This window comes from Serinus canaria, chromosome 9, assembly GCF_022539315.1.
Source record: "Serinus canaria isolate serCan28SL12 chromosome 9, serCan2020, whole genome shotgun sequence".
Taxonomy (NCBI): domain Eukaryota; kingdom Metazoa; phylum Chordata; class Aves; order Passeriformes; family Fringillidae; genus Serinus; species Serinus canaria.
In genome coordinates, this window is record NC_066323.1 from 21,914,193 (window position 1) to 21,932,424 (window position 18,232).

An 18,232-nucleotide genomic window follows, 5' to 3' on the forward strand; every position below is an offset into this window, starting at 1 on the left:
ACATGAAACCAATGAAACAATGTCCAAACCACATTCCAAAGCAGCAAAACCCAGGAGAAGCAATTTGGATAATTATTGTTTCATTTTTATCTGAGGCTTCTCAGCTTCCCAGGAGAAAAAATCCTGGTGAAGGGATTTTTCAGAGAATATGACAGTGACAGAGTCTCTTAGTAATTGTGTAAGTAATTTAACTTAACTGAATAGCAGCACAAAATACTCTTCACAAATATAAAGTGAGTTTCAAGGGATCCAGCTATCCTTTACCCTCTTCTGCAAAGTATTGCTGTACCTTACAAGGAGCCCAATTGATTTCACAGGAGCTACTAATAGATTCATACTCGATGCATAAAAACTGGCATTCAGCTTTGAAATTAATTCAGCTTTGATTGTGATCTTCTCTTAATATATTTCTAAAAAAAAATTAATTGGATAGCATAAGTATTCAACAAACCAGCTAATTTAACCTAATCTTGTACTGTCCTTATTAATAAAAAAAGCAAATTTCAATTTGTAATTCAGTCTCAACGAAAATCTGACTCTTCATTTGAAGAAATGTGATACATGGAGACAAAGTAACCATTTCCTGGTCAAAACCAGATTTCCCCCTGGAGCAGCTTGCTGTCCTTCATCCTTTATACAGAGACCAGGCACTGAACTCCTTTCTTCAGGGCTGATGTTCTAAGCTGTGCCATGTGAATTTCCATGTGGTGGGAAACAGCCCTTGAATACAGCAAATAAGGGAACAGACAGAAATGCACAGGCTTTTTAAAGAGCCTGGTTCAGGTAAATAACTTGAGTGGTCACTTAGGCTCTGGTTGCTCCAGGAATTTGGAAAGCTTTCCACATGCAAGGACTGAGCCTAAACTGAGCTCCATGCAATGCCTTCATTCACCAAGTTATCCTCCAAGGTGACAGGGTGCTCCATACAAAAGATAGTATGGCAAACCTTGGGAATAGCTCATGGACTTCTGGCTAACACATATGTGAGGAGAAAAAGCAGTCAGCACATAATGGGACCAAGAGAAACCCACTAGGAATTCCAAATCTGAACTGTGTTTTGTAGAGAGAGCATAAAACCTGCTCACCAGGCACTGACCTTCTCAGCAGAGCATTTGAGCAGCAGATCTTGCACTCTCCATGGATGCTGAGAACCCAAACTGAATTGAGATGCACTGATACTGGCCCAGCAAGAAAACTCTTGGCTCATTCTCTGTGACCCTTTGTCGTGGTGTGTTGGAGGGAATTCTTTTCCATTGCTGCTAATGATGTGCAGCACAATGTGCAGGGAATGGGCTGGCAGAAACCCCAGCAAGATGCAGCTGGAAATGATGGTGGGTCAGTCAAAGGCATCCAGTAATGTTGCCAGCATCCACCTTTGCCCAGGGTGATATATTTGACTGCAGTCAGTCAGGAATTTAGCAAAGCAGCATCTATGAGTCCTCTGTGGGCTGCATGGAAACCAGCAATGTTCCTGGAAGCTGAAAAATGAATCCATATTTTCCATGGTTCCTGTTTTATGGTCCTACGGGGTCTTTCCTTAAGCACAGAGGGCTGGTTTAAAAGGAGTCCTTTTACAGTTCATTAGATGGTTAAGATGAAGTTATGCAATGTCTGAAGTTTAAAAGCTGCATGAGATTTGGGAGTGCTGAGAGCAGGAGGTGGCAGTTTGGTATGAACTCAAGAAGGAGCTTTAATGAAATTAGCAAAGACAAGTCAGTATTGAATTAGCCTATGGAAGTTGTTGCCCAGGGAGCTGTAGAAGTTGGGAGCTCTGGAGAGCAGCCATTGATGTGGATTGTGAAATGCACTCACTTTTGTGGGGTCAAGTTTTTCCAGAGGGCTGTTAAGCTTTAGTCCTGGGATTTTAATAGATAGATGTGATCCAGTGAAAGCAAAAGATTCCTCATCTTCCAGTTGAAATTTCTTGTATTTTCTTCAGAGGATTCCAACAAGGCCTTTGAAACCTTCAGGTCTAATCTAGCTGGGCAGTGCTGTATCCAATGTTCATGCTACATTATATATTTGTCCTGTGAGAAGTTCTTATTTTCCCTGAAAATTTAAGAGTTTTTTTGTCACCATTGAGTCAGGAAGGGAATAGAAAGGCGACACAGGCTCCAGGATCATCACAAGGCAGAAAGCCCTGAGTTTATTAGAACTCCTCCTTTTATACACTGTTCTGATCCAGGTGGACCTGATTGGTCATTTAATTAGCACATTTTACATCATTCTCTAATTAAGAAGACACTCTTTGGTAAACATCTTATGAGAAAACAACTGTTCAAAATAGCAGGTACAGAAAGTTAAGATAAGAATTGTTTTCATTCTTTTCTCTGGGATTTTCACAGTTTTCCCAGAAGGCTGCCTGGGAAATTCTCTGTTTCTCTCTGAGAACATCCACATTTGTTCATTTAACCTGATTTTTTTTTTCCAACTTTACTGACAGCCCACTGCAGTTTCACTGGACTATCACAAGGCAGTGAACATGATTTATACTTTTTCCAGTGTCTGTAAGGATTGGGTTTGGGAGCTGAGATTGCAAGCCAACAATTTGTTCCAACCTCCCACTAGATTCAATGGTATAAGTTAATTATTTTTTCCTTTTTTCCCATTCAGAAACATTACTGCATCCCAAAGTTAGGGGAAAATTGGATCAACTTTAATGATCACTTTAATGACTTGTCCTGACAGTCTGTATTTCTTCAGGAGTAAAACATTAAGTGTCCCTAAGACACTTGTGTTTGCCAGACTGTGCTGTTACTTGCAGTGGCTCCTGCTTTTGGTTTTTGGAAATGGTAAAAACTACTACTACTCATATTTTTTTAAGAGAGAACCAGTAAGTTTAATAGGTACTCAGGAAAATATTTTTGTAGGGGTGAAAAAACCTTGCAGAAATTACTTAAAAATACTTTAGAATACATTTTTCTTTCTTAGTGAGGGTGCCTTGACCAGGTATTTGTAAGGATAGGAATGATGGAGCTTGGATGTTGGAGTAATGAAAAAGTCTAATATTGTATAAAGTTTGAATTTGGTAATTATGCTGCTTCTTCAGTACATTGACAATCCAAACAAATTTTGGGGGGATCTTAGTGGATCAGATTTTGTGGATCTTCTTTCAAGATTCTGGCTTTTGTTTTGCATTCAAAGCATTCAGAGCATTGAACTCTGCTTTTACAGGTCTCTAAAATGTGCTCAGAGGGGAGTCTGTCAGGTGATGATCTGCTCTTTTAGGTGCTTAAATGAGTTTAAAATCATAAAAATTCCTACTCAAGTGGTGATTGCCCCACACCAGCGAGAACTGTGTGGAAATCTGAGCCCCCCTGGAATTATCTGTAGTGAAGCAGACTGAGGGTGGTGCTTGGGATGTCCAGCAAACCCATGTAAACTGTCAAAACCTTTTCCTGGCAGTTCTGCCTTCAGCATCTTTGTCCTTTCAGCTTGTATGGAGCCATGTGACATGACAGTGAAAGCATTCATTTTGGGACCAATTTAAGAGTAGCAACTCTCAGTTCCTGGTATTGCAAAAACTCATTTTAATTTGCTTTAAGATGTGCCACTCCTGCTGAAATCTCTTATTCTGAATGCCTCTGCCTCAGCACTGTTTGCTCTTGGACTCTTGTTTGAATGCAGTGAGCACCACATTTGAGTTTCCTGCAGGATGGTCTGTGGCCTGTGGTGTTTGTGAGGGTCCCCAGGACGAGGTGAGAGATGATAATATGACTCCAAGTTCTCAGAATGCTGATTTATTTTACATTTTATAATATTCTACATTATGGTTTGATATAATGATATGATATTATCTTGTATTATATTATTATCTGATGTTATGTTATATTATGTTATAATATATGAAATGCTATACTAAAACTATACTAAACTATAGAGAAAGGACACATCAGAAGGCTAGAAAAGAATGAATAATAAAAACTTGTGACTGACTCAGAGTCTGACCCAGCTGGCTGTGATTGGTCATTAATTAAAACAATTCACATGGAACCAATCCAACCTTCACCTGTTGGGAACAATGCCCAAGCCACATTCCAAAGCAGCAAACACAGGACTGACAATCAGATAATTATTGTTTTCATTCCTCTCTGAGGCTTCTCAGCTTCCCAGGAGAAAATCCTGGGCAAAGAGGATTTTTCAGAAAATATCATGGTGACAGTGGTCGTGGAGCTTTGCTGTAACAGCCTTGCCAGCACTGACTTGCTGGGGGATGTGTCAAAGCCTCATAAATATCTCCAGTTATTTCTCCTTGGTGTTGTGCCCCCATTATTCCCCCTGCATGTTTTCAGAAGAACACGATTGATTTCTCGAGACCTCGCTCAGTGTTTGTGTGGAGTTCCCTGACAGGCTCCAGGCATCCTCTTCCCAACCCCCTGTCCCAGGGTGAGGTTATGATGCTTGTATCCCCATTCAGCTGTTCTGTTTATGCTGGATATTGTGTTCTGTGCCTTCAGGACTGGCTCTGATGAGTGAAAGTTTTGTTTTGTTTTGTTATCAGCCGCTGCCCCACGGCTGGCAGGACACACAGACAGGGCAGTGCATGGTGCTGCTTTGGCTTTTTGCTGGCTTCTGCTTTGCTCTTGCTTTTTGCTCCTGTTCATTAGTTAGTTTAGCTAAGTCTGAATTTTTCCTGGAGTGTTTCTCCTTTTCCTTTCTTGGAAAAGTCCCCTGCTCTGGACTGGGCCCTGGCAAACACCCAGAGTTGGCACCTTGTGGCTGCAGCAGCTGCCCCAGTGCCAGAGGGACTGAGAACAGAGCCACCACCCCAGGAGAGACTTTCTGAATCTGTCATCTTTGTCAGAGCAGTGACAGAGTGCTGTCACCTGGTATTGTTCATTCTGTGTGCTGGGGGTGCTGTGCCTGTTAAATAAACAGGTTCTTTCCACTTCTCTCCCAGGAATCCTTCCTGAACTGGTTGGGGGAGTGGCTGTGTGGGTTTGCTTTCTGGAGAGGCCCCTTTGAAGGTTTTCTCCCAAATTTGCCCTAAACCAGGACACCCCCCTGGGATCACCTCCCTGGGGTGTATCAGCCATGAGGCTGGAGAGGATTCTCCTTGGGGAACAGCCTTCCCCCACTCCTATTGTTCAAACTTAATGAGTTCATGGGATTGACTCTGCTGCAATTATTTCTTGGTGATGTATAACAAGTAGCTGTTCTTACAGGCTTATAAAACGTTCCAGAGCTCCATTAATTTGCCCTTCATTAGCTGTGTAATTTTGCTAATGACCTGAGATATTTAGAGGCATTGTCCTGTGAGAATTATGAGTTTCACTGTGAGGCCTCACAGAATCGCTGCACACACAGCTCCAGCACGTCTGACTACCAGAAATTTGTTCTGCCCTGCTGCATCTAATTGTATTTTTTACTTTTGAACTGGAGTCATCTCCTATTGATAAATGAATAATTATTTCATATACAAAATTACACATTTAATGCAAGTTTGCATTGTTAGAGTGTTAAATGATTAAATTTGTTAATTGTGCAATGTTACTGGACATAATGATGCATTTAACCATTAACAGTTTTCCACTGCATTGCCTTTTAAATTCTTATGTAGTGCAATATGCATTCTTGTTGCCTTTTCATCAAGTGTTAATAATAATAGAAAATAAAGGTTAGAGTCTGGAAAGGGAGGTACCCTGACTGTGATAACTGGAAAAAAAATGATGTGTGTCACTGGAGACCACAATTGGTAAGGTGGTGGCTGAGGAGAACAGGGTATCTGAAATACTCAGCAAAGTGGACTCTTTCATTTTCATTTTGTATTGTGCCCCCATTCTCTCCATTGGTAGGATTTCATTTTTCAGTGTAAATAGCAAAAACAGGAGAATTTGTTCAGAATTGTAGTGAGGAACAATGGGAGTAGTTCCTACTTTAGTCTGTCTGAACATCTCTTGTTGTCCATTAACCCTGAAGATTTTGTATGGGATTTGTCCCATTTCCTTCCTGTGATAAGAACAGGAGAACCTTTGTGAGGCCTGGACTCTGCTGTCCTCAAGAGTGTAAATCCTTTGCTTGGAGAAGGAAGGATTGGTCACTTTAATTAATGGAGTGTGGTGGAGAAAGGAAGCCCTGTGGCCTGTGTCACTGGGCTGGTGTTTGTGGAGGGATGGCCAGGATGGCTCCATCTGCCTTGGCCACTGCTGCTAGGTGGGAGCATGGCTGTTTCCTGGAGTGAAGGCACCATCTGAACCACAGGGAGTACCAAAATCATGGAATCATGAGTTGGAAAGGACCTTAAAGCTCATCTCATTCCTCTCCCATGCCATGGGCAGGGACACCTCCCACTGTCCCAGGCTGCTCTGAGCCCTGTCCAACTTGGTCTTGGACACTCCCAGGGATCCAGGGACAGCCACAGCTTCTCTGGGCACCCTGTGTCAGGGCCTCTCCACCCTCATAGGGAAGGATTTCTACCCAAAATCCAATTTAACCTTTTCTCCATCAGTGTGAAGACATTCTCCCTTGTCCTGTCACTACATGCCCTTATAAAAACTCTCTCCATGTTTTTTGTCAGCTCCTTCAGGTACTGCAAGGCCACAGTTAGGTTACCCCTGGTCTCTCCTCCAAGCTGAACAATCCCAACTCCCCCAGCCTTTCCTCAGAGCTGCTCCATCCCCCTGATCATGCTGGAGCCTCCTCTGGGCTCGCTCCAAAGGAGCCTGTCCTTGCTGTGCTGGGGACCCCTGCTCTGGATGCACCTCTGGAGCTGGGATCCATGGGGCAGCCCCTGCTCTGGAACTGGGGGCTGCATGTCACCAGGGAAGTGTCAGGGGTGGGCAACAGAACTGGACAGAAATGCTGCATTTATGTCCCACAGCAGCCCCTCAGTAGACTGGGCTCTCAATTTTTTTCAATTTTCCCCCTTTCTGCAGCTTGTACCTGTAGCCTCTGTGTTTTGGATCCAAGATGAAGGGTTCCAGAAGGGTTATCTTTACTGATATTGAAGTAAATCAGCTTTCACAGATCAAGCAGATCAGGCAGCATCATATCACCGCTAGACCAAAGTTGAAACAATCCCTAGGAAAGCCAGAAAAGCTTTAGAAACTGACTTTAACACTATCTTTGAAAGCAAAGTCGTTTTGCTTCAAGATTATCATCACAATTTAGATGCTGTACATTGTAGTCGGATAAAGAGGGAATTTGGCAGATGAGCTTTTGCCTCTGGAGCCTCCAGATGACTGGAACAAGCTTCCCTTTCAGCTTAAATCAGCAAACAGCATAATCCCCTTTAAGCCGGGGGTTTAAATGGCTGTTTGAAGGAGGATTGTGCAAAATCTATTTCCAGTAATATGGTTACTGGAGCTAAAGAGTCTGTGTTGTTTTCATGAGATTTTTGGATGGTCCTGTAGTGTGCATTAAATTATTGCAAGAATGACACAGTTGGTGGCTTTCACTTAATCTTTAGGTGTATGGGCTGGGCTCTCTGGTAAAACTGAAAGCACCCCTTCATTCTTGGACCTTTTTTTCACCATGTTAAACAAAGCAGCTTTCAACACCCTGAGCATTCCCTCTGCAGGAAAGGTGTTTGTCGTGTCCATCATGGGTCAGTTAAAGGTCCCTCTCCTGATGTGTAATGCCAGTGGGGGAGAAATGGGTTGAAACCAACAGCAGCAGCCTTTCCCCACCTGTGAGCTGGCTGTGGCATCTGTACCTCAGGCAGTGAGGCTGTGTCCTCACTGCTATTCCTTTTTGGGGGACATAATCCTGGTGAAAATTGCCTTTCCATTCTGGTTGAATGTCACATTCACGTTTTCTGAAAAATCCCTTCACCCAGGATTTTTCCCTGGGAAGCTGAGAGGCCTCAGAGAAAAGGAAAACAATTCTGATCTCATTTGCTTCTCCTGTGCTGTGCTGATCTGGAATGTGTTTGGAGATTGTTCACCCCCAGGTGATTGTTCCATTGCATTCTGCTGGGAGTTGTTTTCACTCTTTGGCCAGTCAGGGCCAGGCTGTGTCAGACTCTGGAGAGAGTCAGGAGTTTTCATTGTTATCTTTTTAGCATTCTGTAATATCCTTGCTGTTTCTTTAGCATAATATTATATATATAATATATATATAATATAGTATCATACAGTAATAAATGAGCCTTTTGAGAACATGGAGTCAGATGCATCACTCCTGCCTTTGTCAGGGCATTCCCTGCAAATACAATAGTTTGAAATCTTGATTTTTATAGAATCAAGGCTAGATTATGCTGTACTTCTCCCTCTCCTGGGTGGCCCAGCCTGGGGTCCAGCTCACTGGAGGCTGGGAGCCTTCTCCATTTCTTTGGGCACAGTGTTCCTGAATAAAAAAAAGCCCCTTCATAGGCTTTGGTGACAGAGTTATCTTGTTAAGAGATTAACTGTGTGGGAATATCTGTTAGGAATATGAACAAAGAAATTTCCTGAAAAGCTGCAGGCAGCCCTCAAATATTTGAGCTAAATCACAGGTTTCTGCAAATAAACCACCACATGTTCTCTGCCTTTACTAGAGGAACTGACAGTGGTTCTATCAGGAAATAAATACCAAAAGCAAATTTATTGCTAGATTTCCCCATATTTATTACTTTTGTTTTAAATGTGTTGGAGTACTTGTGGACTGTTCTTCCTTATTTCTGTCTTCCCCCATGTCAAAGTTGAAGGCAGAAGCTGGAGCTAGCTTTTATAATTTTGCAAGGGAAGAAGGAGCAATTAATATTGAAATAATATGGTAATTATCAACGGGGGAAGAAGAGTATTTTATCTCAAAACAAATGCTACTTCACTCATGCTCCCATGAGCACCAAGATGCATGTGGACAGGCCAGCATCCAGGCACTGAGGCAGGTTTCCCACGTGGATTCCTCAAAACAAAGAAGAGAACAAGCTGTGCTGACTCCCTAGTTCTTATTATGCACCCTGCAACCTTCCTAAGGTTAATTAAGTATGTGCTGGTTTGGATTGTGCCCTTCAGGAGGTCACAGTAGTTGTGTTCCTTTTGTCTCTTGTACCCCCCTTCTCTCCATTGGCAGGATTTATTTATTTTCTTATCTAGGTGTTGTCTCTCCCGCTACTCTGTGTCTTCCCACCACTGTCTCTCCATGGGTTTAGTCTGTATTTCAGCATCCTCTATTGTCCTTATCTGGGTTGTGTTGGATCCTGACACCCTTTTTATCCCTGCTCCTGCTGTTCCTTCTGCTGTTGTACCACACCCAAGCCGTCCATTTGCTCCCCATTCATGCCACTCTCCACATTGCTCTGAGATATTTCTACAGAGTGGCCATAGGAGTTTTCATTCTGTACCATCACACCCCACTCTGTATCCCTGCATCCCCCTGCAGGCTGCTGTGTGAGCCTGGCAAGTTGCATGAGCACTTAATTTATTTATCATTTCATATTTCAAATAATTAAGTGAACTGCTGGCACTGCACAGATAATATCTGTAGATCTTAACAACTGATCATGTATGGTTATGGTAATCTGGAGAAAAGGCAAATGAACTATGAAAACTGCTTCATCTATAAATAAAACCATTTAGCTTCAAAGCAGTATTGCCATGGAAATTCTTCACTGATAAAGGATGGGAGTGAGGCTTTTCTCATTTAGATTTCCTGAGCCTTTTTATTTTATGCTGACAAGATGCCAGAGGGAAAAGAGCTATAAACTCAGTATTGCATATTTAAAAGATGGTATTTTATTTCATCTTCTTCATTCCAAATCTTTCCATTTACAGGATACAGCCATGAACTGAAATTTGTAACAAATGAGGAAAAAGGGATAGGAAGTACTGTTGCCAAGGTAAATCTGGTGCTTACTGAAAACTTTTGACTTTGTTTAGAGGTGGCTTCTGTCCTGTATTTGTAAATACTCTTCTATTTAAAAAAATAGCTAATCAGGAAGCTTTCTGTGAACCACACACAAGTTGAAGAGCCTCAGAGGATAGCTGAGAGAAAACACAATCCAATCTCCAGCAAGGTAAGATTCAGAGGATGCCTGTCTTGCTGGGGCTTGCTCTGTTGGAGCTCTGGGTAGGACTGAGCTCCATGTGCCATCAGCCTCCCTGCTGTGGCACTGAGGAGGGACAAGGAGCTGCTTAGGAGCTGTCTTGGATATTGCTCTGCACCTTCCTAGCAGCCTGAGTCTCCTGTGCCTTGTGCCTGCTGATCCCTGCACAGCAGAGTTAGCAGTTATCACCTTCTTCTGCTTTTCTGAACCTAATAATTTCCTATTACTGTATTTGTGTGGTGGCAGTGGTGTCTAGGTGAAGTAAAGAATATTATCATATTTCTGTGGGGTGATTCAAAGCAGTTTATAGTGTTTCTTCTGACAAAGTTTATGCTAAATTATGTTATCCTGGACTGGGTATAAAGATGGCATAAAATCACCCTTTATTTTCTTTTTGTGAGTTGGCAGAAGTGAACCAATCCAGTGCTTTGCTTCTCTGCCTACTGTGCTTTCTGATTTCATAGCAATTATCTGCAACTGCATTTACCCTCTCCTAGAATGACAATTTGATTCTGAGATCTCTGGATCTTATCAGGCTTTGGTTTCTGAATCAAGCACAGAGACTGCTGGATGAAGATCTTGTATGGAGCTATGAAATGTTGGATCACACCTTTCCTCCTGTGTCTCTCTCTGGAAACTCCTCACACAGCTGCACAGTCTTCAAATAAATCTGGATGTAGAGTGGTGCAGTGATACAAATGGAAGCCACCTAACAGCAAGGTATGGAGAAAGAGCTCAGTTTCAATTTCCATTTTTTAGCATACATTAAAAACAATCAGGCAGAGCAGCCCATCAGTGTTATTGGGAGAAGCCTGGCATCTTTATGAGTTAGTGATCAAGGGTTAGGATAACGCTTCCCTTTATTGATCACAGCCTGCTGCATTCAATTAAAATGAGGAGTAATTGAATGAAATTAAATCCAGCTCACTGGGGGCGACCAAGCATGCCATGCACGTGGTGAATGTCACCCAAAGGAAAACTTCACACTGGTAATGCCTCCACTGAGCCATCCTGCTCACAGCAGGGGCTGGCTGACTGCCCTCTGCACACACAGATTGCTGATCCCTGCAGCCTTGGCTCAGGGATGGAGGAGTGCAATCACCTGCTGAGTGTGCACCTCATTTTATCTGCCCCTGGTGACAGGCAGAGGGGTTCCTTCTTTGAGGAAGTGTGGTTGGGACAGCCTGGTCAGAGAGAAAGCCAGATAAACCTTCCCAGGAATTGCTCTGGGCAGTTTGGGAAGGCTGAGAGAAAGAATGTAAAAAACCTTGCAGTTGGTGTTTTGAACAGTTATTTCCTGGTATAGATGGACAATGAGATGATTGGCTCTTGCAATCACAAGATAACTATTTTGTGAATATTAAGAAAAGCTTTAGTGATGTATGGTTATGTTAATGTAGTTTAGATGCCCTCTGTTCTCCCACAGTTCCCTTTTCCCCTGTATTGCTGCCATCAGACAGCCTGGGCTGTCCAGGACAGGTACAAGGAGCTGCACAGGTGTCCCTTACCTGGGGCAGTTGGGGATGGAAAAGCTCAGGGGGTGCTCAGGGGGTGAGGCATGGCAACACCTGACCCCCAATGCAGGTACAGGAAAGCAGTCTGCACTGATAAATGGCAAAGCAGAGCTGACTGACAGACTTTGGCAGGGGCCAGGGCTGGCTGATGAACCCCCAGGGCTAGAAAAGCCTGAGCATCCATCCTGAAGATGAACTGGCCACGTGGTGTGCACGAGGGGCAGTTCCCAGTGCTGCAGCTTTTTCCTTATGCAGTCCTTTGTTGTATTTTTGTTAAGTTTAATAAACCTCCTGAAATGTTCAAAGTGAGCAGGAGTTTCTCACATTTCTCCTAAGGTGTTTACCAGAGGGTGGTTTCTTAATTAGCCAATGGTGACATTGTGTTGATTAAAGGACCAGTCAGGTCCTCCTGTATCTGAATAGTGTATAAAGAGGAATGGGTTTCTACTAAGTTGGATTATTGGCCTTCTGGAGACCTAGAATGTGCCACTTATCACCTGTTCCTGACTCCATGGTGACAAGGAAGAGCATCACTGACCCATCCTGGGTGTGACAAATAGCCACTCACTTTTCATAGTTTAGGAAGGTTTATTAAACCTTATCAAAAACACAACAGAAGAGAGAAAAAAGAAAAAAGGTTACATTGCTGGGAGCAAAAGATTTTCCCTGCCATGTGCTCAACCCCCTCACCATGGAGGTTTTCCCTTTTTAACCCTTTAACTCCTCCCAAGGTTCTGTCCATCAAGCCCTTCTTCACTGTCCAGTGGTGGAGATCTCTTCCTCAGGTCCTGACTGGAGCTCAGGTGTTCCCTAGTGACAGCCAGCCCTCCCAGCTGTCCCTTGATAACCACGTGAGGGGGTACAACATAACTGTAAATCTATAAAACTTTTCTTGGCCTATTCCACATGATAATTGTCTGTTAATTGAGAGAGTCAACCATTGCATCACTCATTTCTCACCTGGGCTGTCTCCAAACCCGTGCTGCAAACAGCAAAGCCCCTGGCCCTGGGATCACCCTGAGAAGGAGAGCAGCACACAGCTGATTTGCAGTCAGAAGTGCAGCTTCCCTCGAGAAGGTCATGTCTGACAATCCAAAGGAGAAAGCTTTGTTGATAAGACAGCAGACTTTAGGAGCATCAAAGCGTTCCAAATGGCTTAACACACAAAGCAGGGAGCGTTTGGCTCCTCCGTGACCCTGGCAGAGCTGGATGCTTTCAGCACACCCCTCCTGGCTGCCTTTGCCTCTCTCAGCAGATGGTGTTGCAGTTCTTCCAGCCCTCCACAGCCAGACACCGACAGGGGCTTGGTTTGCTGGTGAGCCACAAGGTTATTTCACTCCCACCACGCTTGATTTCTTTTTCTCACCTGCAGAAATCAAAGTATTCCCATACCTATCACTTAGCAGTGACTGCTCAGAACAGTTTGTTGCCTTTTCAAGTGGAAATCCACAGATTTGTCACCCTTTGAGGATTAGATGAGTGATCACCAGCCTCTTGCCAGGAGCACAGACAGCTTTGGCTCTGTGCTTGGCTGTGCTGTGCAGCAGTAAATTAGACCACCACTATCTTTTGTGGGGAAATGCCAATAGGACTCCCCTGGTGTCCCCAGTTGCCCCAGGAGGGAAAATCATCAAAGCTAGATTTTTCTTTTTTTCTTTTCTCCTGAGAAGATGACTTGCAATAGTGAATTGTCCTCTAGTTTGCCTTTTTATATATTTTTTTCCCCTGGGAAAAAAATGGAGATATTTCACCTGTGATAACTCCTGTTGCATTTTTTCATTTTTTGTTACAATTTCGACTGACTGCTGTAAAACAATCCCTGGCCTTGTGCCTGTGAAGGTCAAACAGCAAAAGAAAAATCTTCATTGAATGCATGGAGAAAAGGGAACATGAAAACAGATAAAATGTTTTCTTCATCCTCTGGAATTAGTTCTTTTGACTCGGTAAAACTTCATTTTCTGGACAAACAGGGTGCTGGCCAGCATGTTCCCAACTGCACTGGGGGTTCCTTTTTCTCATGAGGAATTAACCACAGCTCACATTGGTGCAGTTTTGCATTTGGCAGTGAACTTCAAGCAGAAGCAGCTCTCATTTTATGGTTCTCTGATTTGTGGAATGTGTAAAAATCAGCAGAGTGAAGATAGCTAGCTTTGCATATTTTTTAAATCACAGTTTCTTTGGCTTTGTTTAATCTTCCAAAGTCAAGGCTTGACTTTATGATACTTTCTTCTTCAGGAATCAGGAGCTGTAATGCTTTAAAAGCCCATGCAGAGGCTGTTGGAAGCAATAATTCTGTTTTGAGGGCAAGATCATTTGTCTGAACATGGTAGTTCTGTGTTGGAAGCAAGAGGGTGGGGAAGAAACACAGTGAGAGACATACACTGAACTGCTTTAAAAATTAAACTGGGCAAAGCTTTCCCTGTAGATAGAAGTGTTACTTTATCTGCTGAACACTGATTTAATAATTAAATAATTAAAAGAGTTCCACAGGAACTCTTCTGGCAGCTGAAGCTGGCTATAAAACTTTTATGTCACCGTTATTAGAGAATCATCACCTCAAGTGTAGGTTTTATTTAGTGATTTTTTTTTTAATCACTAAATTGCCTTCAATGAACTTTCTAACAGCAAGACTTTCCAAATGAGCTTTCCTCTTTTTCCTCTTTATTCCCCCCCAACATGCTCTGTGGGAGCCCAAGGGCTTCCTATGTCTTGAATGCTCATTCTAGGGGAAGGAACCTGCTTGAAAAAATTTCTTGCCAATTTTTTTTTTTTTTTTTAATGTTCCTTTGACCAGAGGAGCATTTTAAAGATTCCAAAGAGGACATTTCCATCTGGCACAGCTGCAGCCAGATGTCCTTCACATCTCACATCTTGGGAATGGCATCCTCAGGAATTACAGACCACTAAATGAGGGAGCCTCATGTGGGCACTGAGCAGAAGCATCTGCAGCAAGTCCTGGGTGAGGTGGGGCAGTTTGGGCCACTGCTGTATATTCTGTTTAAAACCATTTGCTGGAAGAACCTCCAAGGCTGAACAAGTCAGCTCCTGCTGTTGCAGGCAGAATTTTACTTTGGGTTTATTCAATTTGGGATTAAAGCATTCACCTGCAATTCAGTGTGTGAATTTTGCTTCAGCTACTTTAATCCATTTTCATTACTTTTCTGTAGACAAATCCACAATTCCTTCTTTTGACCTTTTTTTTTTTTTTTTGTTCTTGTGCTTGCTTTATTTTAGCAGGTTGTGATAGGTTGTGCATCAGACACCAAGTTCAGCCTTCAATGGAAAGAAACAAGACAAGATGAGGAAGAGAATCAATTTGCCTGGTGTCTGACAAGAGCCTTCTTATTACATATACCCTGGTCTTTAATTATGATGATGATTTGGGGCTTTTTTTGAGGGAAGATGAGTCTTCTCTTTCTGTGAGAGTCATGGGATTGCTGAACTCAGATGGACAGGAGGAGGAGTGGGAGAAGAACATATTGCCTACAGCAGTATCTCAGGCATGAAATATTGTATTCAAAAAACCCTGATGAAGGCAGGAATGATGGATCTGACCCCATGTTCTCAGAGGGCTCATTTATTACTTTATGATACTGTATTATATTCAAGAATGCTATACTGTACTAAAGAATACAGCAAGGATACAGACAGAAGGCTAAAAAGATAACAATGAAAACTCCTGACTCTCTCCAGAGCCCTGACACAGCTTGGCCTTGATTGGCCAAAGAGTGAAAACAACTCCCAGCAGAATGCAATGGAACAATCACCTGTGGGTGAACAATCTCCAAACACATTCCACATCAGCACAGCACAGGAGAAGCAAATGAGATCAGAATTGTTTTCCTTTTCTCTGAAGCCTCTCTCGCTGCCTTTCAGCTTCCTAGGAGAAAAACCCTGAGTGAAGGAATTTTTCAGAGAATGTGAATGCCATTCTGTAAGGATTCTTTGGCTGTCAAATCCTTTCCCCCACATCCAGTTCAGCTCTGTGGTGCTGGGAGTGTGACAGAGGAGAGGGAGTGGCAGGGACCAGCCCAGCTCAGCCACCCTCCCCTCCCCGTGGTGCCAGCACATAGGCAGGGCTGCCTGGGAGGTTTCCTTGTGCTCAGCTCAGAGCAGTGGTGTGGAAGAGCAGTGATGTGCTCCTGCTAAACAGACCATCATGGGAATTGGCTTCAGCTCTCTGGAGCTGCTCATGCAGAAGCTTGTTAAGGACTGCAGAGGGTGAGTGCTGTCTGCCTGGTGTTACACAGCTTCTGTGTTCAATCCATGCTGGGGCTTCGTGGGTTAACCATTTACAAGTGTGAGGTTTCTTGTGACATGCTTGGCCAAATCTAATGTGCAGACTTCAATTTGATGTGAGCAGAGTGTTGAAAAATGAAATGTTTTTGAAAGTTAAATTGCAGTCATTTATATGAAAATGCCTCAGGTAACTCGTTCCCCCCCCAGCCCCCCCCAAATATACTAATTTTATAGCACATTAATAATTCATGTGCATATTGGTTGCAGACAGAAAGCACAAAAATATCCATTCTTCTGTAAAGCACAGATTTTTGAAACAAATAGGAATTGCTATGATCTGCTGATAGTACTGCTTGATTAGCTCCATACTATTTAATTGCTGATGAGTGCTCACAAGCATTTGTTGACACAAATGAGAAACAGGATCCTCTGCAGTGGTTTGCAGGAAGTGCCCACAAACACATCTCCTGTGCCATCAGATTTATGGGCACAGCAAGATTCACGGGAGGCAGCCAAGTTCAACCCTTGGCTGCACTCTGGTTTGCTAAGCCAGTGTGGGAAGAAGATATTAAATACAAGGGATAACGTGGAGACACACTTCCTCTGGGCACTAAAACAGGGATCTCCAGGGAGTTGTTGATTTGTGATGATTCATTCTCTGTCAAGAGCCAAGGAGGGGCAGGTCTTACCCTCCCAGCTCCTGCAGCACAAATATTTTATAACAGGGACTTGGCCACTAAAGGTCCTTTGGCACATTGCTGTATTAATATTGCCCTCTGAGGTTTTTGTGACTAAACATCCTGGTGCCATTAAACATTAAACTATCCTTTATCTCTGTTCCCAGAGATATCCTTTATCTCTGGTCTCCCCAAAGGCTGAGTTTTTGGGGTGTAAAACAGACCAAGAGCCCCCATCCTGTTAGTGCTGTCAGAGCTGTTGTCCTACAGAGCTGAGAAAACTGCCTTTCACTGCCTTTGAAGCTGGTGTAGGTTCTGCTCTCCTGGTGGGACTTGGGCTATAAAATGAGTTGGATCAGGTGGATACCTTGCTGCCCATCCCAGAAGGAGCTGGAGAGTTGAGTGAAGCAGGCCACAGGTACAAGCACAGCTCAGGTGTGCTGATGGAGCTCAACTTCTGCTGCTCTGGGGCAGGGTGTAAGTCACTGCCATTGCAATGAGGAACTAAGCAAAGTGAATTTTACTCTGGCTCCTGAATTTATGCATTTATCTCTGTCACCATGATATTTTCTGAAAAATCCCTTCCCCAGGATGTTTCTCCTGAGAAGCTGAGAAAAGAAAAGAAGAAAAGAAAAGAAATGTAAATAATAATTATCTGATTGCTGGGAATGTGGGCTGGAGATTGTTCACCAACAGGTGCATCTTTGACTGGTTCCATGTGAATTGGTTTTAATTAATGACCAATCCCAGTCCGGCTGTATTGGACCCTCTGTCAAAGGTTTTTATTATTCATTCTTTTCTAGCATCCTGATGTCTCCTTTCTTTCTCTTTAGTATAGTTATAATATAATGGAATGTAATACAATATAATAATAAATCAGCCTTCTGAGAACTTCTAGTCAGATTCTCATCTCTCACCTCATCCTGGGGACCACCCTCTCACAACTCCACAACAAAACTCCATGCTGATTTTTCAGAAATGCCAGAAGTTAATGACTTGTTTGATTGATTTCACTTCACCTCCCATGATTAGTAATTCAATATGGCAATGGAAAGCATTCCTGCTCCAGGGGATGGACTGTGGGAGACATGGCCATTCTCTTTGAATGCTGCTTGCCATAGCAGGCAAGGCCAAAGCAGTTTAATTTTTGCCAGGAGGGTTTCCCAGTGATCCATCCTTTTACATTTGGGTGTGGAGTCAGATCCCCTCTGGCCAGGGGAGCGTGGCCATGTCCTGCCTGGAGCTGTTGGAGAGAGGGGTGGTGGTCACTGGGAGGATGAGGCCCCAGAGCAGTGTGTGGTGCCTCTTGGCATGCAAGTCCAGCTGCCAAGAGCCCTGTCCCTGAAACAGTGTGGTGGGATGAATCCACTCCAGGCAAACTGCTGCAGACAGGAGAAGCAGCACATGAAATATGGGAATGACTTTGCAATGCAGGATGATGAGAACCCTTCTGAACAAAAAAAAAAAAAAAAGAAAGATAAAAGCTCTTTTGCTGCAGGTGAGGCATGCTGGGAAGAATAACTTCCCTGTGATTACTCTGTGAGAAATATTTAGGGTTTTTTAATCCATCAGTGCATTTCTGTCGGCTGTTGGCAGCACTAGGGTAACTTTATTCAGAGATATGTTGAAGATATCAGTGTACAATTGGAAGAAAGCAAGTCTGAACATGTCACCTCTGTTGCTGATAAATGTCAGCCCGTTCAAGGTGCTCAACAATTATCTGCAGAAGTTTTCAAGTTTGCATTAAAACTCTTCTTTAAAATTACTTTTCTGCAACATAATAATTAATATTTACCCATTTACAATAACTTGACCAAGCTTGCATAAACACATTT